This window comes from Sinohyriopsis cumingii, chromosome 5 (genome assembly GCF_028554795.1).
Source record: "Sinohyriopsis cumingii isolate HCF-2022 chromosome 5, ASM2855479v2, whole genome shotgun sequence".
NCBI lineage: Eukaryota > Metazoa > Mollusca > Bivalvia > Unionida > Unionidae > Sinohyriopsis > Sinohyriopsis cumingii.
The window spans coordinates 2,203,816-2,231,271 of record NC_142965.1 but is presented as its reverse complement, the minus strand read 5'-3'; the positions used below and the strand labels follow the sequence as shown (position 1 = coordinate 2,231,271).

The following is a 27,456-nucleotide window of genomic DNA, read 5'->3' as shown; positions in this document are numbered from 1 at the left end:
TGAGATAGACACTGTGCCGTTAGATATATTAAAACAGTTTCTGGATTGGTTGCTAAAGAAAAATACCGCAGTGGTAATGTGCGGCGATCATGGTCAACCACCGCCATTTACAGGTGAATCTCCACACACGTGGCTGAAAACTTTTGTAGATTATTATGAGGAAATAACTAACGATGTTAGAGCACTCGATGAAACGCTGAAAGAGTTTAAGGCACTGATCAGGCTACAAACCAATAAAGTCCAGTGTGAGATAATGCGTGAAATAATTCCAGAGACTTCGCTGAGCGACTTTTGGGAAACGTGGAAACCAGGTGATTTAATTGTGGCAAGTAGAAAGATAGTCAGGGACACACTTCAGCAGCGGTTATTTCAGTTACATCAGAAGAAATTTCCCATGTTGCCAGTGCCGTTGTGTTATAGACCAGCTGATACGCGATTGCAGAATATTGATGTTGATATTCCAGGGCGCCTGACTGCGTCGGGTCCGGAGAAACAGAATTTAGTATTAAATGATATTGTCACAGTTGATGTTGATGCTGTTGAACAGGCACTGAAAATGAGCAAATCCCCGTGGACGCTAGGATACGCTATGACCATCCACAGTTCGCAGGGACTAACTATTTCAGATACAACAGTTTGGATTGTTGATGATCGCATCGAGTGGTCAAATTTAGTTTATTTAGCCGTGTCAAGAGTAAGAAGGATAGCTCAGTTACAAAGAATTGTATTAGATGATGTTATCAACGACAGCATCAACAGATCAATCGCTGATGATACAATAAGAAAGAAATTAGCCGGTTACAAACAGAGCGACAAAAAAAATGGTAGAGAGTTTGATCCCAAACAAAGTTTGGAGGTTGAATTTGTAATACAATTACAACAACAGCAGAATAATCACTGTGCGAGTTGTAATTGTTTATTGCTGTGGCAGTATTCGAAAAACGACCCAAGACAATTTACCGTAGATAGAATAGATAGTAGCCTTGGTCATACGCGTGAAAATGTAATGCTGACCTGTCTTGAGTGTAATCGACGCAGAGGTGTTGCTGCAGTTATTTAAGTGATCGAGGTGGTAATTGTGTATCCGTGGGAATCACCTGAAGTTGCTCGCGTGTGAATCCACGCTGAGGAGCAGTTGAATCTAATCTGTAGATTGCGTTTCTCCCAGTTGATCTGGTTATGCTGGATATCTTGTGTGTGGTAACACTCCATGTGGGATCGGTTGCTCTTTTTTTTCCTCCTTCTAGTTCGCCTGGTTCGTATAAATACCTAACGGTGACATTACCCAGCAGTGGGGACGCTAGCGTCCCTGGCTGCGTTGAAACATGTCCGCGTTCACTGACGCGGGGTATATATTTTTTTGTGATTGCATTTACAGGTCTCATGTTTGTTGTTCTGGTAATTTCATTATTCAGTGCGGCTATCACGTTTGGCAGTCTTGCAACCCATTCACGAGATCTCGTATCGTAAATGAATTCCCTCGCGTACTGGTATCCGAATAATCTCTCAGCGAGTGTTCTATTAAATCGCTCAACAATTGCCTGATCCCGATGAATTTCAGTATGCCCTCGTCGTATAACAACGTTATGCTGCTTTGTCAGTGATGATACCGCGCCCTGAAATTCTTTACCAGGATCAACTTGTAATAATCGGGGCCAGCTTAGAGGTCCTCGCTGATAAATTCGTTTAAACGCAGAGGCAACTTCAGCGGCTGTTTTAGTCGCTAACGGTTCTGCTTCTTTGTATCTACTAGCAACATCAACTACTGTTAGCGCGTATTTGTATGTTTTTCTACGGACAGTATCATGAGGCAGGAATAGTATGTCAGCCTGATGAACTTCATTGGGGGTACTAACATCAAAATGTGCAAAGTTGATTTGTCGAGGTGGTGGTAAGTAGATTTGCCATATTGCTTGTTTTGACAGCCATTTTTTGGCAACCTCGCGTGTTACTGATGCCGCGTTGGCGAGTTTATTAATTGCTGAGTTACCTCTCCAGTATCCGATTGGGGAATAATAAATCGCTTGCATTTTTATTTAATTATCCAGCGCCTAATACTAATTTAGATTTCATCGCTGATCTTACTAACCAATTAGCGAGTGACTCCTTAAATGATTTATTTTTTATGGCGCTTAGTGCATGAATTAATTTCACATCCGCGATATGCCTGTCTTGTAGATCTTTACTTCGATAAGCAACATCATGTATGTGACACGCTGCGTCGATAGCGTTTATCGGATACTCTCCCGGTTTTGGTTTAGATTGTTCATCAAGTCTGATATCTAGTCGTGTCCCTGGACCGCAGTAATTGTATCCCGGAAGATGTTTTTCTCCGGGATATTTAGCCCAAGGGGTACCTGGAAGTCGTCCGAGGGTTGCTGCAATGTCACCTCCGCTGACTTTGTCAGGCTTTTTTTTTGAAATCTAAATTTTTTTGTGCCACATCGCGCACACTTACCAGAAAGTGCTTGTCTGTTATTTTTTGTTGTAATGGTTGTTATGTCGTTTGTAGGGGTTCGTGCCTTACACTTTACACAATATAAATCCATAATTATTATTCCTTATATACAAATGGAGATCACTGATTTTTCTGCGACGCGAAGGAAAGAACCAGTCAAGCATAATTCCGTGCTACCAAATTCTATCAGAATGATCATCATAGGACCGTCAGGATCAGGTAAAACGCAACTGCTACTGAACATGATAATGAAGTGGATGAAATGGGACAAACTATACTTGATAGCTCCGTCTGTGGATGATCAACGTTGTTATGATGTTATAAAAGATTTTAATGAGAGTGCAAAAGCGCTGAGTGAAGACGGCGAGGATGTTGTTGAATTTATAACTGATATTGAAGAAGCTCCGTCCGTGGAAGACCTTAACGGGGAAATAAATAACCTAGTAGTGTATGATGATGTGATGCTGGACAAGCAAAAAAATCCTGCAAGAATATTTTCACGAGGTCGTCATAAAAACACTGATGTGATTTATGTTACTCAGCGTTATACACAAATTCCTAAAGTAATTAGAGACAACTGTAATCTTCTTGCGGTGTTTAATGGAGTTGATGTTCACACGCTGAGAAACATTCATCAGACATGGTGTAGCGGTGATATGGACATAAATAAATTCAAAAATTTCTTTAGTCGCGCTCAAAGAACCCCGCATGGATTTGTAACAATAAATTTACACGACCCGAAAACACGATACCGTATCGGACTTGATACATTGTATGGTTAACGTGAGAAACTCGAAGAGAGCAGCCCCGGGCGGCGACAACAAGTTGGGGGGGGGGGGGGTCGCGTTTTTTTGTCTCGTTACTGTTGTAGAATCCCCCCCCCCTTTCTGAAGGCTTATTTTAGCATTTGGAAGTCTCGTTTTGTTGTAGGATTAGCTTTTTTTTTAAGGCTTATTTTATCATTTGGTGGTCTCTAGACCTTTGTAGGATTCGCCCCCTCTGCTGCTGAGCTATATCGGTAGTCCGGTGTCTCTGGTGGTGAGAGCAAATTAATTTCGATGCGGCTACATTCACGAATATGCTTCTATTCCGAAATACTTGCGGCCACACAGAACAGTCCCAGTACAATCAGTTAATTGTACTCGGTTGTAAAATAGTCAGTGCTTTTGAATTTGAGATTGTGCAGACGGAAATGGAAAATCAACGACATTTACGAGCACAAATAGTTTGTCCCTACTGGCCCTCTTTGCGGGCATTTCTATCTAGCAGACTCAACCCACCACGACTGAATCACGTGGGTGATTGTGTGTGTATGGTCCAAATTTAATGTGAACAACAGACAACGCTCATGTAGAGGCTAAATTGTCATAGCGACGGTAGGGACGAGGAAGAGCACGTGTTGAAAGGCCGAAAATTGGTTAAGTGTGGCAATACTTCTAGCTTCATACTACTGTTTTGGGGTATTTTTTTAAACAATTTTTTAAATCTGTCCTTGTCTTATATACTGTCAAGTGCCCTACTGTTATATCCTTTCTTTTTAAGTAAGGAATAAGCAGCATACTTTAAGTCCTAATTTTGGTGTTTCTGCATTTAGTTGAAATGGCAATTTTTACTAATAATTATTTTTGGGTTGAAATTATCACCAAAAGATGTGTTTTTAATTATCTAGATACTAAATTCACTTTTAAGCAATGCCTTTTAAAATGCTTTGCTTATTCTTGTTTCAAGTTATTCACTCTGTTTGGTCTTATGGTATAACGGTATCGATTGCGCAAGTCCAGGTGGGCGGAGCATAAGGTGTAGGAAGACTGCATTCAGAAATAAAGAGCAACACTAGCTGTGACTGGTGCATTATGTAAGAGTTGTACTTACTGTTAGGCTTAAAAAAGTTAAGCCTCTTGGCAACATGTGAGATTATGCTAATTCAGACCTATATCATATTTTGTATTTTTTTATGATTATTTTTTTTTTAAATGTGGTACACATGGCTGAAACTGTCTCAGTTGTGACTAGATAACTCTTACCCGTCTAGTTCCAGCAGATTTATCTCTCTTAAATGCAATGGAGTACCTGGTTTTGTCCTTGTCAAATTGACAATCTGACATTGTTCTCTCTGACAGTGTGTGACATGCATGCTGAGGTAGGATAGAAAATATATTAATTTCACAAAAAATTAGCATTGAGGTATATAGAAAAAACAATTGGTATCGTGATACTTTTTTTTTCAATGCTGTGTTTGTATATCTTGCAAATCATGCTTCTTTTAATGACTTGAATTATTTTATGTAACGTCAATAACAAGCTCACAGCTTATGTTGAATTGTTGTTTTAAATCATGCTTACCTTAGATAAAGCTAATCTTTCTTAACAAAGTAGTAGGACCAAGTATTTGGAACTATTTTACCCTTAACATAAGACGAATCATAGGAGTTGGTCGGCGTAAGGATAATATCCAGATAGCAGATCAGCTTGCAAAGGTGCGACGATGCATTGTAAGACTTATTTGTGCTTAGTCTGGTTTTGTGGTCGCGTTTCACTCAATTTTCTACGTTACGAAGAGCAGCGGAGCGGAGAGCGGTCGGAAACCGGAATAATGTTTGCTGTCATCATTCGAAAATCTCTCTTCTCTTTCCGATTTGGCCGAGGATATTCCGTTTACTAACGTCATGTTACACCAGTCTAAATTTCGTCCTTGAACTTTGAACATTTTTTTTCTCTCTGTGGGAACTTAATCAAACTGGTGTTATCTGAATGAAGAAAGAAAAGACATACAGTCAACATGACCATAGGTAAACAAGAAGTTCAACTGATAATGCTCATTTTATTTCTTTGACAGTTTGTTTTGTTTTCTTGCATATTTTAACATTTATTTTGGGGGGACCGTGAAGGGTGGTGGGTGGTGCGAATTCGAATACATAATAATCACATGATTTTTTTTCTTCTCCCGTGCCAACTGCCTAAAAAACTTTGCAATTTAGTATTTATCTGTTAATCACAAATGACATTGAAGCTGTAAAGTTTTTTCTGGACTGATGTAATTGATATATACGGGAATCTGAGAAACAATACAGCTAAGCCTAAGGAGATTATTTTATTGTGGTAAAAATTAAAACAATATATGAAAATGGAATGTTTTCTGCATAACTTGTGTACATTAAAAACATGAACCTTTCATTATATTATCTTTTTAAAATAAAATCCCATGAAACATTCAAACACATGCATCATCCACCATTTTTATTTGGTGGTGGTTGCTCATTTTTTGTAAATTCTAGACTTTGTTATTTAAAATTTGTGTATTTACAGATGGTTATATAAAAAAATGTTTTGTAAACATTCAACTTTAAACATAAATTGATTGTTCATATGTTCCAGTTACTGCTGAAGCCTTTTTCTTTTGCCAAGCATCACCCAACATTTTTCCATTTCCTTGAGTTGTTTACAAGTTGAAACTGTAAAATATTTTCTGCATAAGTTGAGTATGCATGATTAAAAAATGAACATCTTTAATGAATATCTTTAAAATAAATTCATAGAATGCATTCAATCACTGCACCTTCCACCATTTTTCACTTTTGCTTCCAGCTGAAATTTTTCTATTTACAGACGGTTATATAGAAATATTTTGTGGACATACAGCTTTATGTATAAACTGACTTTGTTCCGATTACTTCTGAATCCTGTATATGCTTTTTATCAAGCGAAGCCCCCTCCAACATTTTTCCATGTCATGTACAAGATTAAAATATATGTTACTTTTAAAAATGGAATGTTTTTATATGATTTATTTGTGAAAAATAAAAGTTGAGCCTATCTTTATATTTTTTAATAAATTCACAGGAAGCTTTCAAAAATATGCACCATCTATATTTTTCTTGGCGTTCTTCCTTTACCATTAATACTGCCTGCCATGTATAGCCTATCTTGTGCTGAGAAATTGCATTAAACACCCCCCAAAACAACAACAACAATTTGAAATTAAATGTTACTCAATCAGATTCAGCTAATGTGGGTATGTGAGAAAGCTTGCCAGTAGCTTCTCATGGGTCGGTGGTTCTTTCTGGGGTTTTCCCGGGTTCTTCCTCCACCATTAATACTGGCCGCCATGTGTAGCCTATCATGTGCTGGAAAATGGCGTTAAACCTTACAACAACAACAACAACAACAAATGTTACTCAAAAATAAAATAGCAGGAATCTCAGGGATTTGAGCTTCTGGGTTAAATTTGTGTGAAATTATCTAATGATGCATCATTTCTCTCTTTGACAATAAGTAGCCCTAACCCATCTCTACTTTTTCATAATCTGGTCAGCCCTGGCCAATCTACACAAAAGCTAAAGGGTAGACTTAAGTAAATGGGCAAGAAGCCAATGTTTCTAACTAACAGTACAGTTGATCCTTATCATTGCAATTATCTTGTAAAGAAGACTGTCCCTCTGACATAACATTTAAAGACACCCTTTTCTGTTGAATGTGTATGTAAGCACCTGCAGTTGGCAAATAAACAATGCCTTATGTTACATAATGATGTTTATACTGACAGTGAGTGACAAATGTAATCAATGCTTTTTCAGTCAGATTTAGACAATATTATCAAATCTATATGTAATAATAATAATGATAATAATTATTTTAACCATGCATGACTTTTAGATGGCACTGCAAGTATAAACTTTGTAAAAGAGTGCAAAAATAGGTATGTTGACATGCAAAAATATGTCAGCAAAATCTGTTTTTCATATTGCGAGAAACAAACTTGTGATGAAAAGGAACCAACAAAATGAAGGAAAAAAGGTGAAAGTTTCATTTGATTGGTGATACTTAAGTATATGTGTGAATTCATTTCGACAACAATTCAGATCTTCATGTACTATTCATATACCAAAATAATGCATTTTTTTCTTTCTTTATGTTATAACCCTCCCAAATTCCTTAGGGCCAAGTCATAAGGAAAACTTTTACAACACAAGATGTTTGTGGGACTTTTTAAAAATTTGCACTAAAAAAGTTGACAGTATCAGAAATGAACAGGTTTGAGGAAGTATTGTTATAACCAGAGTGAAATGGGTAGAAAAAGACAGGATACTTTGGCACATTGAAAATGGGAATTTGGTGAATAAAATAATTACAAAACCAATTTAAGATGAAAACAAAAATGATGATTACTCAGTTTGATCTTCTGATGTAAGTTAATGATTATTATGAAAATCTACATGAGGAAAATGAAATTGAGATACAGATTTTGAATGACCTGATGAAATAATTAAAATACTTAGGCATGACCAAGAGCAGGTTTTTAGATTACTTGAAAACTCCAAGGAATAAGCAAGAGCAAGCGGTCTTTAAGAATAGAAGGTACAGGAACTGAACAAATGTCCTAGATTATTTATAAAGTTGGGAAAATAACAATAACGCAAGGTCAGATATTTTCACAGCATATTTTTTCACATTTATTTATTTGGACTTTGAGGTATTTCTGTTAGACAAGTAATATAGATATGGAACTAGATCTTTTTTTACTGAGAGATTGGATTTGCATACCTAATTACTCATCAGATTGCACCAGGATGTACTGACAGAAGATTTAAGTCAGTATTGAATGGTATAATATCTTACATCTTAAATTTAAAATGAGCTGAAAATAAAATTATAAGCATAAAAAGTCATAAAGTAAAATCAACCAAATACAGTATTCACTAGTCACTGCTGAAAAATAATATTACTTTAATTTTTGATGATTGCTTTGAATGTCTGAAATCTTTTTAATATATTAAGGGATCACTTCAGCATACATAGGGTTTTCCTTGTTAAAAATTACAGCTTGTTAATACACGAAATCAAACCAGTAATCTAAGGCACAAATGGTATGAGTGGATGTTTATGATTTCACATTAATTTATGTGACAATCGGATATTACCTACTGCTGTCACACATTGAATGAAATAGCTTTATGTGAAGTATTGTATTCTACTGGAACTAAATCAATTTATACACAGTTTTAGAGCAGTGGATAAGCAAGTAAATTTCTTGTGTAATTAGATCGTAGGGGTCATCTCAATGTGGTACTGATTGAAAGCTTACGTTATCACATCACTGGACATGTTTATCTACATGTTAACAAATAATAGTCCTAAGTTTACTGTCAGTGAAAGTTTAATGTTAGTAAGTGAAACCGAATAAGAGTTGAAGACAGATTAGTCAACACAGATAGAGGGACAAAGTAAATCCTATATACCACCAGCTGATTGACATAAAGTATAGAAGAAATATTTTGAGCAGGTCGGAACTCGTTACTACTTTTCAAGAGTTAATTTTATTGGGATTAATGAAACATACTTTGAAAGAATCAAGTATGACGTTGAAGTTGACTCAGACCAACTTCAGATCTCTTCCTACAAGACTTCAAGATTCTGAATCCGCTCTGTGTATCTAAGGGCCACCTGGCATCTTATCTCAAAATTACAAGTTTGTGTCTTTACTAGTGTAAGAAATTGCATTAATAATGGAGGGACATACATACAGACATAACATAAGCCCCACCTTTTAAAAGTTGGATATGGAAAGTCATGTAAATTAGTATATCTATGAACTTAACATCATAACTACACACATTAACTGTAATGACATGACTATTATTTTGATGTTTAGTACTAAGTATACTTTCATTATAAGCAACAGAAACTCTTGCTGAAACATTTTCCATCTAACCGTATAATATGATATTCCTGCCTTTCATGACATAAATTTTCTATTCAGTTTTTGACTGTAGAAGGAATTGTTGTGAGGTACCCACAGATAGAGTATAGGTAAAAGAAAACTGCAAGAAACAACTTATGCACAGTGAAGTTGATTATTATTATTACTAATTCTGTTAAGCACTGATTTTAACGGTCCTTTATCCATTATATTGACTGCATATCATTTCCTCTGTCAGTAATTTATGTAACTTTCAATGTGATTTAAATTTGCTGCAAACATTGATTCAAAATCATGCTATCAACTAGGTCGTGATCGACTGCTCGGATGCATGAGGTTGGGGGTTTGAACCCCTGGCCAAGTCATACGAAAAACTTATAAAAAATATATTTGCAGCTGTCTTGCTTGGCACTCATCATTAAGACGTTAGTGCTAGGACTGGTGACCTGGTATCATGATAACATGATACTACATGTCTGCATCATGGCGCCCACTGCTAGACATCACTGCAGACATTGTAGCGATATGGCTGAAAAATTGTTAAAGCTGCGTTAAAAATCTAAATCACACACTAGATCATTATTAACCGAGTATTTGTAGTTAATTGTTTTGAAATGCCCTTTTTCTTGTATCAGCTTCATCATTTTCCATAGGTTGGAAATGTGCAGCTCCGTTGTATATATTGTACTTTCTGCTATTTATTCTTTCTACATCTCCTTCATGAGACTAATCCCATCTGTACAGATGATTTTTCCACAAAACACATTTCCTCTTCTGGATGTGGGTTTTCATAACACTATTGTTTACATGGAATCATCATCTACATGAATAACTGCATTTGTTTGTATTTGTATACCTTATTCCTGTGCACTATTTATAAAGTAAAAAATGATGTTTGATGCTTTCAAAATCTATTTTATAGTAATTTATGCTTCAGATAAATATGTTTTTAAAGGTCTACAGTTTCTTAAGTTTTGGAGAGTTTTGTTTTCTTCATATTATGCAGTAGTGCTCCTTTAAATTTCATTGCAAGGATATCATGTTAAATTTCATTGAAAGGATCTCATGTCAAATTTCATTGCAAGGATCTCATGTCAAATTTCATTGCAAGGATCTCATGTTAAATTTCATTGCAAGGATCTCATGTTAAATTTCATTGAAAGGATCTCATGTCAAATTTCATTGCAAGGATCTCATGTTAAATTTCATTGAAAGGATCTCATGTCAAATTTCATTGCAAGGATCTCATGTTAAATTTCATTGAAAGGATCTCGTTAAATTTCATTGCAAGGATCTCATGTTAAATTTCATTGAAAGGATCTCATGTCAAATTTCATTGCAAGGATATCATGTTAAATTTCATTGAAAGGATCTCATGTTAAATTTCATTGAAAGGATCTCATGTCAAATTTCATTGCAAGGATCTCTTGTTAAATTTCATTGAAAGGATCTCATGTTAAATTTCATTGAAAGGATCTCATGTCAAATTTCATTGCAAGGATCTCATGTTAAATTTCATTGCAAGGATCTCATGTTAAATTTCATTGAAAGGATCTCATGTTAAATTTCATTGCAAGGATATCATGTTAAATTTCATTGAAAGGATCTCATGTCAAATTTCATTGCAAGGATATCATGTTAAATTTCATTGCAAGGATCTCATGTTAAATTTCATTGAAAGGATCTCATGTCAAATTTCATTGCAAGGATCTCATGTTAAATTTCATTGAAAGGATCTCATGTTAAATTTCATTGAAAGGATCTCATGTTAAATTTCATTGAAAGGATCTCATGTCAAATTTAATTGCAAGGATCTCATGTTAAATTTCATTGCAAGGATCTCATGTCAAATTTCATTGCAAGGATCTCATGTCAAATTTCATTGCAAGGATCTCATGTCAAATTTCATTGCAAGGATCTCATGTTAAATTTCATTGCAAGGATCTCATGTTAAATTTCATTGCAAGGATCTCATGTCAAATTTCATTGCAAGGATCTCATGTCAAATTTCATTGCAAGGGTCTCATGTTAAATTTCATTGCAAGGATCTCATGTTAAATTTCATTGCAAGGATGTCATGTCAAATTTCATTGCAAGGATCTCATGTCAAATTTCATTGCAAGGATCTCATGTCAAATTTCATTGCAAGGATCTCATGTTAAATTTCATTGCAAGGGTCTCATGTTAAATTTCATTGCAAGGATCTATGTTAAATTTCATTGCAAGGATCTCATGTTAAATTTCATTGTAAGGATCTTATGACTGAAACTTAAAATTACAGTGGGTGACTCAATTTATATTTGGCAAAATAAAGATGTGTGTTTCCAGTCTTGTTGCTCTCCCCAGCACTTTTTTCCCCATGATAAAGAAACTTCTCCCAAAAAATTCCAGAAATTGATAAGTGCATCTAATTGAACTGATTTAGTCCAGTGATTGAAGCACATAGTACATTATAAATGCTAGTCATTCTAATATATGTTTTTTTTTAAAAATTACTCAACTGTAATTTTATAACCAGTCCAATAGGAAACACATTCTTGGGCCTTACTGGTTGTAAGGTTTTGGGCGGATTTGGATAAAATGGGAATGATAAATTAGAAACAATAAGACAGTTCTTTGAAACATTGGGCAAATCAATCTTATGAAAGCAAATATATTGATAAAGTCATTTATAAGGGTTAATGGGGTACCTTATATATTCCCTTATCAGTCAAGGACGGTTCCAGACTGCATAGACCCAAATCTGCTGTTGCATTATGTGATGTCATATCGGGGTCAGTTGTATTTGCAGTTGGACCTATCAACAAGAATATACTGTATGGGACTTCTGTAGAAAATATTTTGAATATTATCATACTTAAATTAATAATATTCTTGCAGATCAGGGGATTAATATTAATTTTGGTAGTTTTAATGCTAAATTGGTTATAGGACAATTTTTCTTGGATTTTCAAGGTATATAATTCATTATGTAGTGTCCTTATGTAAAAAGGTAAACTTAGATACATGTACAAATGCCAAGCCCATTATCCATTTCCAAGTTTTGAAATTACTTTTCTTAGCAATAAAGAGTATAAAGACTTTTACAAACCATTTATGAAATTGGATGTTAAACTTACTACTGGGGAGCTATGATAATTGGATGTTAAACTTAATGGTGTGGAGCTGTGGTAATTGGATGTTAAACTTACTAGTGGGGAGATGTGGTATTTGGATGTTAAACTTACTAGTGTGGAGCTGTGGTAATTGGATGTTAAACTTACTAGTGTGGAGCTGTGGTGACTGAATGTTAAACTTGCTAGTGGGGAGCTGCGGTAAGTAGATGTTAAACTTACTAGTGGGGAGCTGCGGTAATTGGATTTTAAACTTACTAGTGGGGAGCTGCGGTAATTGGATGTTAAACTTACTAGTGGGAAGCTGTGGTAATTGGATGTTAAACATACTAGTGGTGAGCTACGGTATTTGGATGTTAAACTTAGTAGTGGTGAGCTGCGGTATTTGGATGTTAAACTTACTAGTGGGGAGCTGTGGTAATTGGATGTTAAACTTACTAATGGGGAGCTGCGGTAACTCAGTTTGTAGAGCATCAGATTTGTATTCAAAGGGTGGCTGGTTCAGTGCTTTATGATGACAGCCCAGTGTATCCATCTGAAAGGAGATTATCTCCCATTTCCTCTGCATGATGTAGACAGTACACTGACTTCTGATTTCCGTTCACCTGAATAACTCCTAAACCTTTGATGGGCAGCTTGTGATCCCATATTTTAAAATAGAAAATAACCCACTCACCCTACATAGGCCCAGTTTGCTGAATGTGAATAACATTGTGATCAAAACTAGTGAATGAAACCTTGATGTAAATACTTTTTATATTGTCAAAAATGGCAGTTATGCCTGCAAAAGACGTATAATGATGCCTGGTTGGTCTCAAATGAAAATGATGCTGATCTGATAACCAATATGGCCACCACAGTAGCCATTTTGAAAGTCTTGTTTTGCATCAGCTCCAATCATGACTGTTTACCATTTCCTTATAATGCTACATATAATGGGCATATATTGAAAAGGATGCTTTTTTGTTGTTGAAGATTACTGAAAATTTTCCTTTCTTAAAACATGATCATGTCGGGGGTGGGTGGGAGTACAAAATCATACTTTGAGCATGACACGCCATGCTTCAATCTGATTAAAATCAGATCTCAGTTTCACATAGGACAGTGGTGAGTTAGATTGTGCAGTGTTATGGCATGTATGTCATCATTTTTAAAATCCATTTAGACATTTCATCAGCACGATAAAAGATTCCTCGGTAATTAAAATCTTTTTTGCCAAGACAGATGGGCACCTCACTTAGAATACAGGCTGGGTCTAATCTTGGCACTCTTATATGTAACCTTTCTTGGGACTCTTATAGTTACAACAGCAGAGTTCATTTCCATTAATTTTGAGACCGCACCGGTGGCCTAGTGGTTAGAGCGTCTGCCTCGGATGCAGGATGTCGTGGGTTCGATCCCCTGCAGAGTAATACCAAAGACTTATAAAAATGGTACTGTAACAGCTGCCTCGCTTGGTGCTCAGTATTAAGAGGTTAGTGCTAGGACTGGTCGGTCTGGTGTCAGGATAATGTGACTGGGTGGGACATCATGCTACATGTCTGTAGCATGATGCCCCAGTTGCTAGACATCACTGTAAACTGTCATACTGCTGACATCTTAATGATATGACTGAAAAATTCTTAAAGCAGTGTTAAAGTCCAAAACACACACACACTGTTAATTTTGATGTTTTAAAGAAAGTGTCATTGTAATGAATTTCAATTTGTGGTTCTTTAAAGGAGGCCAGAAACTAATGAAAATATAGAATAGTAATAAAAGCACTACAGAAGGAAACCGTATTCTGAAGTATCATCTGCGACCGTAATGTCAGTATTAAAATATTGGCATATCTTCTAGGAGCTGAATTTCTGTGACATCATATGCAAAATTTCCATGCCTATTCAGTTACTTTTATGATACCACGTCATAGTTGCGACTCCAGCATCCCGACTGGCAGTTGCCAGAGTAAAAGAGAATGCTGTTTTGCATTGCTTACTGGTGTAATAGCACATTAAGAAAAGGCTGTGGACAATATTTTTTATTCTTTTCCAAAAGATAAAGGCATAAAGAAAGTATGGATACATTATTACAAGTGAGTCGATTTCAAAGCAATGCCATACAGCACTATGTGCTCATTACATTTCACAAAGGAATGCTACGAGAACGATCCTGAAAAAATGGCTCTAGGATACACAAATGCCAGGCCTAGACTAAAAGTTGGCACTGTTCCAGACATACCAATGGATATTTTAATTCCTGGGAAAAGTGTTAAACGTTTGAGTTAAAAAAATAGGCAGAAGGCTGAGTAAGTGACCACAAAATGCAACAGTCAATTAAACAGATCTTCTGTCTACACCAGCAGTGCTAAAAAAAATCTGATAGCTCGAGACCTGGGATCCCTCTAAGTTTAGTTCGGGTTCATCCTGTATTCAGAGTGAGGTGCCCATCGGAATTGTCCAAAAAAATTGTTTGCCTGAGGAGACTTTGATCGTGCTGATGAAATGAATAAACATATTTTCAAGGTGTTGACATACATGTCTTCACATGGCACAGTCTAAATCAAATCACCACTGTCCTAGGTAAATTGAGATCTGATTTTAATCAAATGGAAGCTTTGCTAAAAATACGATTCTAAACCCCTGACAGGGCTGTTTCGAGAAAACACAATTTTCAGTAATCTTAAAAAATTACAAATTAAAAAACAAAAAAATACCTTTCAGTCTATGCCTGTTACACATAGTATGTATAAATGGTAATCTGTAATGATTGGAACTGATATAAAACTATTCCTTGGTATGTTCAAATAGCAAATAAAAAAAGAGGTATAAAATCAAAGTTTCACATTAACTGGCTGACAGTAGAAATTGGGGGAACGCACTGTTTCTCCCTGTGATATGCCATATTTATTTTCCCCCAGGACAAGACCTTTTTTCATATTCTGGTCAGCTGTGACTAAACTGCATAATAGCTAAAGGTTAGACTTAGGTACACAAGCATAAGGCCAGTGTGACCAATTAACAGTTAATCCTTGTCAATGCATTTATCTTGTGAAAAGGACTGCCCTTTGGATATACTTCAAAGAAACAATCAGCAATTGATTGGCAAATAAACGATGCCCTTTTTGTTTAACTTAGATGCCCAGAATTTCATTTTAACAGTTCAAATCTGCAATCACAAGTTACCATACATGTGGCAATTGTTTTTCCCACATTTTATATCCCACCTTATTTCCTTAGCTTCAAGTCTTAAGGCATGTAACACTGTTTACTGAATAATTTATTCTGAATTATTTCTTTGGGGGCACATATACTGCATGGTATGTTTTGTTTTATTCCTTCTTTTAATTTAATGATGGTAATTAAACTTTACATATATGGTAGAGAAATGTCAGGTGTTAACTGGCCAAGTTTCTATGGTGGATGTGGAGGTGCGATTTTGTTTGCAGAGAAAATTACGCAGCATTCATAGTGATCGTGGGATTTTAGCTAATTGGTGACAGTATTTTTTGTTTTGTTTACTACATTACTGTTGTAGTTGTTTTATAAAAATCTGAAATTTACGTGAATAATGTTTAATCTTAACATTCTATTTACTGAAGAAAAGAAAAAAACTCGTGTGATGTTAATTATTTTGTCACTACAAGTGATAAAATGGAACATGGCATCTGTGCATTGCATACATTATATCTGTTTATGTATGGTTTGGTTTTTTTTCTTCAGAGAAATGAAAATTGACAGACTTAATGTAATAATAGGTAGTTCTCTGTGAAAACTCTGGATAATAGTATGAGATTGGGAGGTAGATGTGGAAATAACCCCAAAATTGGGAGGTTTTTCTCCCGGCTTGAGAGCTGACAGGTATGAACTGTTCGGGCTTGTGTAATTTCATTCAGGGCTAGTGAGTTTATTTAAGTCACCAATCTGGGGCCTGTGCCTAAAAAAATGTCTTTCAGCACTGACCAGTACAGTATATAAACTATTTATACCAGCCATGTATATACTATCAGATTTGTCAATATGCTAACTGTAGCCTGCATTGTAAAATACACTAATTGAATCATAAGAAGGAAGCCCTAATGTTTAAATTAATTACTTATGATTTCTGCTTTGCATATTTATTTTTGTGTTTTTTGTGTGAAAAACTAATGCTTAAGTTACGACCTATGAAAACAGTTCTCAATGCCTTTGACACCTCGCCAGTAATGGGTATTGTTCCACACACAAGCTGGTCGCCGTTCTGGTCTCTTTGCCCATAATTCAGTATTATCTCTCAGCATTTCAGTGTTGGATATATATTTTCAAGGCATGCAGTCCTTAGGTTGTGTGTGTGTGTTGGGGGTAGGTAATGAATATGTCATTTGCATAAAATACGATTGAACCTCATCCTTCTTAAACTAAGTTATTGCATTAAGGTAACAAAAATTATTTTTACATTGGGCACCATCACAAAGTTTTTCTCAGTCACATCCTTTACCTCAAACAATATCAGTAACACCGACATTAAATTCACAGTCAGTACAAAACCTAGGTGTCGCTCTGGACAATACTCTCACGTTGCTTCAACATGTCATGAACATATGCAAGGCTGCTTATCTTGAGCTGAGACGCATCAGCTCCATTTGCAAATATCTTTCAGTTGATGCCACTAAAACACTTGTATGTTCAATAGTACTTTCAAGACTGGACTATTTACTCAATTCTATCTGGTTCTTCTCAATATCTACTCCTGAAACTTCAAAAAGTTCAAAACACAGCTGGTCGGATCATACTTAGATTACCATGATCAGAGCATACCTCCCAGCTGCTCTGTACCCTACAGTGGCTATCAGTTCAATCCAGAATCAAGAACAAAATTTGTTCTCTGTGCTATGTTTCACTGACGGACTCCAGTCCAACATATCTATCAGACCTCACCCATGTGTACACACCAGCAAGATACTTACTCTCCTCTTCTGACAATCGTATACTCATTGTTCCCACTTTGAAAATGGAGTCATATGGACAACATTCTTTTGCATACCAGGGCCCAGCAACGTGGAATGAATTGCCTATTAAACTTAGACACAAAGACAGTGATCTCATTCAAGAGTGCTCTTAAAACTCACTTATTTCGACAGCAGGAACAAACTTAAAACCTAATAATGTTCCCTACCTTAAATATTTACAGCATGTTTTTATGTTTTCTAATTTCATGGTGTTTGTTTTCTGTAATAATTTCATTATATGGTTTTTTTATGTTATATGTGTTGTCTAATGTTGTAAAGCACTTAGAGCTTTTAAAGATTAGGCGCTTTACAAAGTCCTTATTATTATTAATTATTATTAATCCTTATCACATTTTTGCACAGCACACAGTGTATAAGTATTTATTTTAAAATTACATTGCATTTTTTTAAATTTCCAAAATATGAAATATGAGCACCTTCTTACTGTTGTACTTGTCTGATGTCAGGTCTAAACACATTGTTAGCGCTCAGTTCAACATATAGTTATGAGCATGTCTCAGAAGCAGATTCAACTTTTGAATGTGCAACCCAAATCTGGTCTCATCCTGTCTGTCTGGCTCACCATGTTTCTGTTTGTATTCGAGGACTGGCTAGTATTGCGTCACAGGACCACATGATCTGTCGTCTCTGAAAAACTCGGCAATTTACGGAATTCGTGGTATCCTCCGCACAGTATAGTCTCAACCTGCCTACAATATTTAATTTATAAACATTACAGTCTAATTAAAATTTGTAGAGAATTACATTCATAAAAGGAAAAATTTTATTTCTGGTCTCCTTTAACAGGCTTTTTTAAGTAAGGCTGGGCTTACTTGGCAAGTTTGTGTTTGGGTTCATCAGAGCTTTATCACTGGGCTTTTGCTACTGAGGAATCAATGATGATCAGTGTTCATTACTTCAGAGTTATGATTAAAAAAATTGGTGGTCAGTGGGAAAAGGACAAATAGTCTTTCCCTGATGAGCATAAAATCATTAAAACTTTATTATAGTATATATTATTGTCTGTATAGTTTTTGTTGCCAATTTTTTATTTAATTTAAAGTTTCATTTTGTCTCCTTCACTTTTTTTATATAAGAATTCTTTGTTCCAATGAATGTAATTATCTTTCTTGCCACTTTCTTGAATGTGATTTATTTTCTCAGAAATTGTGATCACAGCATTTGTCTTGTCTTTAATCTGCTGACAGACAAGATGAAGGTACGTTGTTGCTGAAATTTGACCTGGATCTGGCCATTTGTATCCCGAGTCACATGACTACACAAATCTTGCAACCAACATGTCAATGACATCAGAGGTCATATAGTCATGTTATCGGCAATAAACACATTTCCAAAGTTGTTGTACATAGAATTTGGACATATTATATAGGAGTCACTTAATGTTTGTAAATAAATATAGTGCACACTTAATTCTCAACATATTTATTCTGAGAACAATGACCAGAAACCTGTTGCTATTGCAACAGGGTGGAGAGAACCATTTTCAGGAAGTACAGAGCACATGTCAGCGATGTTTGTGTTGGTGTCACGTGACAACCACATTGACGTGCTCTCTGCGTAGTGAATCTAGTTTTCTTCAAAATGCTGCAACATTTACAGATTTTTGGTCCTTTTTTTCACAATAAATATTATGAGAAGTTTGTTTTTTCATTTTTCTATAAAAATTACATGACTGTCATTTATATTGTTATGTATATTTGATTTAATTATATCTGATTTAATATATATTTATTTCAATTTAATTGTTTGTCAGTTTTAAAAAAAATATTTTCATTACATGATATTGTAATGTAAATTTATTCACTAGAGATGATACTTTTTTCAGAAAATAGTTTGACTTGACTGTTAGTTTATAAACGCCAAGTGTTGATCTAAATCCTGACCTTGTTTCAGAATTTGTAGCAACCTTTGTAAACAAGTTCTGTTTTGTTTTAAAATGATTTGTTGTTTCCAAGGTCATTATGGGACCTTGTCTTTAAGATATAAACAATTTTTTTAATTTTTTATTTCTTAGAGTAAAAATGATTGGTTTTCATCAGAGTCACACTGGGTAGACATGATCTGTAACAAGTGTTTGCTTCTGTAAACTTCCAGAAGATGATCACGTGACCCTTGTTTATGTTTTAGAAAGCCCATATAACCCATGTTTTGGAGAATTAATCTCAGTAGAAGTTCGGCTGTTAAACTGTTAGTTGTATGTTGTGCTGTTTGGAGTTATTTCAAATTACTTTGTTTGGAGTTTATTTTAAATTGCTTGGATTTAAAAGGATTAATTCTGTTATTTTTCTGGAAAATACATGTGCTCATGTAATATTGTGGAACAAAGACAGTTTTTTTTATATAAAAATTTATTCAGCTATCAGAAACTGGAGTGATAATTCTTATTTCTACAAGGAGCTGTAGACTTCAACACTACAGATTGTAGCATATGTCATCGTCTTCCATCTTGGATACTTCGTCGGGATTCAAACATGAAATCAGTAGAAGATTTTGTTATTAGGACTCGGATTATTTTTTTATCATTTTTGGATTTGATTCTATAAAACCGTAAGTTTCCAGGGAAATAAATTATTTTATTTTTTCAAAGCTTGTTGTTTTCACTCTTTCTTGTGTTACTGTTTATTCGAGCCTAAACAAGTAACATAAGAATATGTTTGATTTGTTTTCCTACAGTAACACTAGAAATTGTTTATTGTTGATATCATGTGACTGTATGACCTCTGATGTCAATGATATGCAGTTTGTGAGAGTTGTGTAGTCACATGACTAGGAATGCAAATGGCCAGATCCAGGTAAAATTTCAGAAGTTATGTTCTTTTGTATCGTCTGTCAGCAGATTAAAGACAACGAATGCTATGATCACAGTTTCTGAGAAAATAAATCATATTCCTGTCAATTTTATGCAGTTATATCTCGATGAAAGGTCATTGCTGAGCCGGCTAGTTAGCAGCTACCCCATGCCGACACAAAATGGTGTCGGCAAATTCCAACATTTTGATAGGGAATGGACTCTGACCCTGCACCCCAACATAAATGTCCAAACATCAAAAATGGGGTGGCAAGGGTCAGAGGAAACTTGGACTATCTTGCCACTTGGGGCTTCTTTAACAACCTGTTAGGGAAGAAATAGTCCACCAGATTAAGTTTCAGAAAACTGAATGTCCATGGTGTCTGAAGGCAGGGACAATTAAAGGTCTGGGACTGCTGGAAACTCTAACATTGAGCTATGTTCCATGTATGCATGCAATTGGGAATGATGTTTAGAGGTCAGATTGTCTTTTTTTTAATGGTATATTCCCAGGTGTTGGTGCTTCAAGGTGATCATGGTTTTAGTTAAAACAGTTGCCATGTTGTTAGTCTGATGTGTCTGAGAATTGGTACTGTATGTGTTTGCTTTCAAGTCATGTCCAACTGCAAAATAATATGGACCCTGATCTGCTAGTGCACTATACACTTACATTTCAGGGTTTCTGTGGTGTATTCAATTGATTACTAATTACATTGGGTATTTCAGGGTGTCTATTGTGTATTCTACTGATTACTCCTTACAGTGGGTAGATCTGGGTCTGTGCAATTTGCAGTTGGACTGAATGTACAAGCTAGTGTATACAGTTATTAAAGCTCATTGAGGCAGTGATCACTATATACCACCTACAGAAGGGTTTTGAATGAGTTCCAAGCCATCTAATCAGATAATCACAGCACTCTCTATTGCAGGGGTGTACAACCTGTGGTTCGCTGGCCAGATCTGGCCTGTGAACATGTTCTGTCCGGCCATCTGGACAAATTAAAACAACACAGAAATCTGGCCTGTGAACAGTAATTGTATTAAAGAAATTAGTGTTTGCTGCCCTCAATGGTCTTAGAAAATGCAATCTGGCCCTTGGCCAAAAAAGGTTTCACACCCCTGCTCTGTTAATTTGGCCTTCAGTTTCTTGTAAATTGAACTTTGTTTGGGGAGAAATGCAGGCTCTGTTTGAGAATAAAAAATTATCGTGTGTGTGAGAATTCCACTCATCTATTTGAAGAAGGAAAATGGCAATTTTCTGAGTATGGGAGGAACTTAATGACATTGGTATGGCTTCAATATGTATTCTGCAATTTTTTCATATTTGGTGTTTTTATTATTCAGAAAAATATGTAGACCAGCAAAGGTAACACTGAAAATGCATTTTTAAAATCCTAGATAGAATACCAATATCAAGTGGTATATTGTGCTATGGTATGGAATACAGTGATCAAGTGGTATATTGTGCAATGGTATAGAACAGTGCTGTCCAACCCGCAGGCTCATTTTAAATGACAATACGTCTAGATCAGTGCTGTCCAACCCGCAGTCCGCAGGCTGATTTTAAATGGCCCGCCAGAGCTCGAGAAACTATACTGTCATTGCTTTTCAGTTTTCGACTCTCGGCTTCAAAAAAAATATTTTTCAGTGGCCCATGGTGTCAAAAAGGTTGGACAACACTGCTATAGAATATCGTGATCTAGTGGTAGGTGTTATGGTATGGAATACTGTGATCAAGTGGTAGGTCTTATGGTATGGAATACTGTGATCAAGTGGTAGGTCTTATGGTATGGAATACTGTGATCAAGTGGTAGGTCTTATGGTATGGAATACTGATCAAGTGGTAGGTCTTATGGTATGGAATACTGTGATCAAGTGGTAGGTCTTATGGTATGGAATACTGTGATCAAGTGGTAGGTGTCATGGTATGGAATACTGTGATCAAGTGGTAGGTCTTATGGTATGGAATACTGTGATCAAGTGGTAGGTGTCATGGTATGGAACATAAAGTGTTAGGTGTGATGGTATAAAATAAAATGATCAAATGGTACATGTGTAATGGTATGGAATAGAGTGATCAAGTGGTACATTATGTGATGTGGAATAAATTACATTTTGTGATAGTATGGAATACCATGACATGTTTAAGTGGTACATTAAGTGATTGAATGGAATATAGTGATCAAACAGTACATTGTGTGGTGTGGAAATACAGTTTTCAGGTGGTACCTTGTGTTATAGTATGAATTACAGTGGACTCATGGTACATTGGGGTGCATAGAGATACATTGTGTGATAGTATGGAATACCATAAAGGTGTGATAAAAAACAGTGATCGAGTGAGCTGTGTCATCTTATGCAGTACCATGATCAAATGGTACATTGTGTGATGGTTTGATCAAGGTATATAATACAACAGTCAAGTGGTATGTATCACTATGTTGTGATACAGTGATTAAAATTAGAAATCCATTTTCCATCTTGTTGCTATTTCTCCAAGTTGGAAATTTATATCAACATTGTCTTTTCACAAGATTTCTTGTGATATCTGTAGTAGTTAATGAAAAATCTGACATGCAATATGGCTACCATTATAAGCCATCTTGAAAACCTTGATACTGTTGATTGTCCTGGATGGAAATTAGCCATATTGATATTTTTGCTTGTCCTGGATGGAAATTAGCCATATTTATAACAGTGCTTGTCCTAGATGGAAATCAGCCATATTGATAATGGTGCTTATCCTGGATGGAAATCAGCCATATTGATACTGTTGCTTGTCCTTGATGGAAATTAGTCATATTGATAATGGTGCTTATCCTGGATGGAAATCAGCCATATTGATAACGGTGCTTGTCCTGGATGGAAATTTGCCATATTGATACTGTTGCTTGTCCTGGATGGAAATTAGTCATATTGATAATGGTGCTTGTCCTGGATGGAAATTAGCCATATTGATAATGGTGCTTGTCCTGGATGGAAATTAGCCATATTGATACTGTTGCTTGTCCTGGATGGAAATTAGCCATATTGATAATGGTGCTTGTCCTGGATGGAAATTAGCCATATTGATAATGGTGCTTGTCCTGGATGGAAATTAGCCATATTGATACTGTTGCTTGTCCTGGATGGAAATTAGTCATATTGATAATGGTGCTTGTCCTGGATGGAAATTAGCCATATTGATAATGGTGCTTGTCCTTGATGGAAATTAGCCATATTGATAATGGTGCTTGTCCTGGATGGAAATTAGCCATATTGATAATGGTGCTTGTCCTGGATGGAAATTAGCCATATTGATACTGTTGCTTGTCCTGGATGGAAATTAGCCATGTTGATAACGGTGCTTGTCCAGGATGGAAATTAGCCATATTGATAACGGTGCTTGCCCTGGATGGAAATTAGTCATATTGATAATGTTGCTGACCTTACATAGCTGCCACAATGAACGTCTTGAAAATTTTGTCATTAATTCTTGTGAATGGATGGTCATATGAATATAGGGTTTTCACCAAATGTCTTGTAATGTGTCCAGTGCATTTAAGTGAAAATGATGCTGATCAAACATTATGTGTGGCTGCCACAGTGAATAATTTGAAAATCCTGTCATTCATAAATATCAGATGATATAAACACTATCCATTTAAAAGGGAAAATGGACTTAATTTGAATTCTGGTGAATTCTTTTTTCCTGAAGAGCATCAGCCTCTGTGAGGGGCTCTTGTTTGTAATTTACTGTAGTATCAGTACTTTTACCTTTTTTGGAATATCCATTATTATGAGTCTCCTTCACTTATAATGTAGGTCACATGACTTATATGAATAACATTATAAAGAGGGAATATTGTATATCCTGTCAGTTTAACAAGATACAATGCCTTTACTTTATACCTGTTGGTGGTGGCAGGCCTAACCAAAAATGTGTCTCTGCTAACCCTACTGACCATATTTTTACCCACTGACCCAATTTAAAAAATAAACTTAAAAGTTGTCAGATGACTTTGATACATTCTGTAATTTATTCTGCACATAGAAGAAAATATATACATGTACTAATTTGTGCTCTGTTCATATAAATATGGCATACTTTGGGAAAAAAAGTAAGCCTACCTACATATCTTTTTTCAGGGCATTAGCAGAAACATTCATTTTTTTGTTGCCTTATATATGTTTTTGCAGTACATGTAAATAACATTATACAAGTACATAAAGATCCAAAGAAAGATTGGTTTGGTTTGGTCAGCTGTTTTACAGCAGAGCAATACAGTTAGGTTATGTAGTCCATGTACTGAAACAATTGGAGCAAAGTGCTCGGCACAGTTAACACGTGAAGATAACTGAAGTTGGCGGTTCTAATGTAAGATTCAGACCTGCATCCTTGTGGTGGTGAATTTGGTGTGCTAACCACCAAGCCACTGTGGCTTCTGACTTGAAATGACAAAATTGGGTAGGAGAGAGAAAATATAAGGAACTTGTACAATATAGGCAAGCATTCATTTTTAATTGGATTCGTGTGATACTTCTATTTGCATAAATATTGGAATTTTATTTTCCTGTCCACAGAATGAAGCCATTTTGTTACCGTGTGCCCTATCAGCTCAAGTATGACAGTAATCAGCTGATGAGAACAGAGCTTGCTTCAAACGGGTAGATGTAATTAGATCGTGGTAAGTTGATCTTTCAGAATGCCAAATACCCAGTCAGGATATCTGATAATAGTACTTATGTAGCTCATAGCATGGAGTTAAGTGCAAATTTAAAAGGGCAAATAAATGTATGAATATCACTTGCTCTTGGATAAGTAATCTTTCAAGCAAATTGTAAAGACCTGCAGAGTATATGAGTTAGAATGACACCACCCTTTTAAATCAGAATATATCTACAAATAATATCATAGTAAGGCAGCCTTTTACAAAAGGTTAGATGACTAGCATTTTGTGTGCATGTATTTAGGGATGGGCTGCAGACAGAAATTTTGCATCAACTCCCACACCATTTTAAGTATGGATTTCAAACCTGTTTTATCTAGTTTATAGATATGCAGTATTTATTATCTTATCAAGTGGCTATAATTACTTTGTTGTATGTATTGTTAATTTATGTGAAAAATCACTCAAAATTATTATTCCAAGTTTTGAAATATGAATCATATACTAGTCATCATTACTACACAGATTTTGTCAAAAAAATTCAAGTGCTTCACTTATAGATGCAACTTATATGCATGAGTGGCAATGCTGTAGTATGCATATGACAGTGCATGAGTGGCAGTGCTATAGTATGTATATGACAGTGCATGAGTGGCAATGTTATAGTATGTATATGACAGTGCATGAGTGGCAATGCTATAGTATGTATATGACAGTGCATGAGTGGCAATGCTATAGTATGTATATGACAGTGCATGAGTGGCAATGCTATAGTATGTATATGACAGTGCATGAGTGGCAATGCTATAGTATGTATATGACAGTGCATGAGTGGCAGTGTTATAGTATGTATATGACAGTGCATGAGTGGCAATGTTATGGTATGTATATGACAGTGCATGAGTGGCAATGCTGTAGTATGTATATGACAGTGCATGAGTGGCAATGCTATAGTATGTATATGACAGTGCATGTTCCTTTCATATTTTAACCATTATGACCTTACGGCTCATGCGAGTTGTCTGGTAAATGTATTTATGTTTTGTAAAATTGCTCTGACTCATGCTCTTAACAGGTGAAATTGTGATACCTTGTTAACATACCATCTTTTTTGTCAGTTCAGTCATCACTGGATTAGCATGTGCAGGTGGGGTGGGGGTGGCATGTCCATTTATGTGTAATTCGCACAGTATTTTGAAATACAGATTTTACACTCTGAATTGACGAATGTAAGTTCAGAGTCCATAGTGTTCTGTAGTGTGCACATTTTTGTGAAAAATCACTCCCCATTATTATTTGAAGCTTTACATTCTCAGTTACAGAAAATAATAATAATAATAATAATAATAATAATAATAATAATAATAATGTTTTATTTATAGAGGGTGACTCATTGGTCAAGGACTATTCTCCCTTGAGGCCCTCTTAAGGAGAGTATAACAATGCACATTATATGAAGATAGCAATAATTACTTTTTATTTTAACATGTTTAGTATTAAAATACTAAATTCCATTATCTATTAGAAAATAATAGCCATCATTGATACCCCTTTATTAATTCATTCTTGTCTAGAATAAGCAAGTCAGGTATTTATGATATGCTCAGCTCAGTTCCAGAATTATTAAAAAATAAATAAATTTTCCTGAATGTCAGATAATGCACAGAGTAGTATCTATTCAGGAATGCATAGGGAAAGACAGTCAACAAGACAGTGAAGCAGTCAGATTTATGATTACTCCAAATAACAGATAAAATATTCTTAAAAGTGAAGATAAATACTTCATATTCTGAACTTGCACAAGCCAGTGCATGCAGACAGTAGTTGGAAGAGAACAAGGGACTTGGGCTAGAGAGAATCAGCTGTGGTTGACATGCAACATGCATGCTTTGCACACTCATCAAAATTGTTAAGACTAGACTAGCTGTCAGTTTTATGGTCATAAAGGAAGGAAAGAAGGCTAAAATTACATGCAGCACTTTGCTAAATTAGGAAAAGAATTTTGTCAGGATAAAAAGGTCTGAATTGTTGACATTGCTTGAACATCTTCGGGTTTTTGCTTGATGATGGCAGTGCCAGTGATTGTATAATTGCTATTTCTCCTGTTTTAAACTGGTGGAATTGTTGATCAGCCTTGTTTTTCAGTCCATTCATCACTGGATTTGCATGGCATTTGGGGTTGGGTAGTTGTGGCATATACATTTTGTGCAATGCCCGTACCAGTTTGAAGTGCATGGCATTTGGGGGTTGGGTAGGTGTGGCATATAAATTTTCTGCAACTCCCATACCAGTTTGAAGTGCAGATTCCAAAACATTTGAGACATGATATATTGATTACATTGGAATTTGAATCTGTCTTTTGGGATATTATGTAATAGAATTCATGGGGCACACAGTAATGAAATTCAGGGAGTAGTTATGGAATTCAGGGAGCATACAGTAATTCAGGAGGCAGACGGTAACAATATTCAGGTGGCAAGCAACATAATTTGTTTTAAATGTAATGCTAACTTTTATTTAAAAAGAAATCATTATGTCAAGTTTAACAGTATGAACTATAATAATCATCATTCCCCCACAGACTTTGTGCAGAAAATTACTGTGCTATACTTATTGATACATTTTACATTTATCAGAACTGGGGCCCCAAGTGGCCGAGTGGTCTACAACAGCACTGTCCGTTACGGATCACTGCTATCTCACCTCTGTCTGCGTGGGTTCGAGTCTCAGATTCAGCCAATGTGGGCATGTGAGAAAGCTTGCC

The 27,456-nt window shown here is 35.7% G+C and overlaps 2 protein-coding genes across 3 annotated transcripts in view; one reads left to right on the top strand and one right to left on the bottom strand.

Moving 5' to 3' along the window:
• Positions 1–5,029, bottom strand: part of LOC149798527 (uncharacterized) — a 51,562-nt gene extending 46,533 nt beyond the window's left edge. Inside the window, exon 1 of one of the 2 annotated variants that reach the window (XR_016420983.1) lies at positions 4,863–5,029. The gene's annotated coding sequence lies outside the window, so the exon portion shown is untranslated. Of the gene's footprint in view, positions 1–4,801 lie in introns of both variants that reach the window. The other variant, XR_016420982.1, reaches the window with a different exon arrangement.
• A 116-nt stretch (positions 5,030–5,145) lies between these two features.
• Positions 5,146–27,456, top strand: part of LOC149798526 (GTPase-activating protein skywalker-like) — a 153,544-nt gene continuing 131,233 nt past the window's right edge. The window contains exons 1-2 of the mRNA XM_089957337.1: positions 5,146–5,247; positions 24,607–24,710. The gene's annotated coding sequence lies outside the window, so the exon portion shown is untranslated. The remainder of the gene's footprint in view (positions 5,248–24,606; positions 24,711–27,456) is intronic.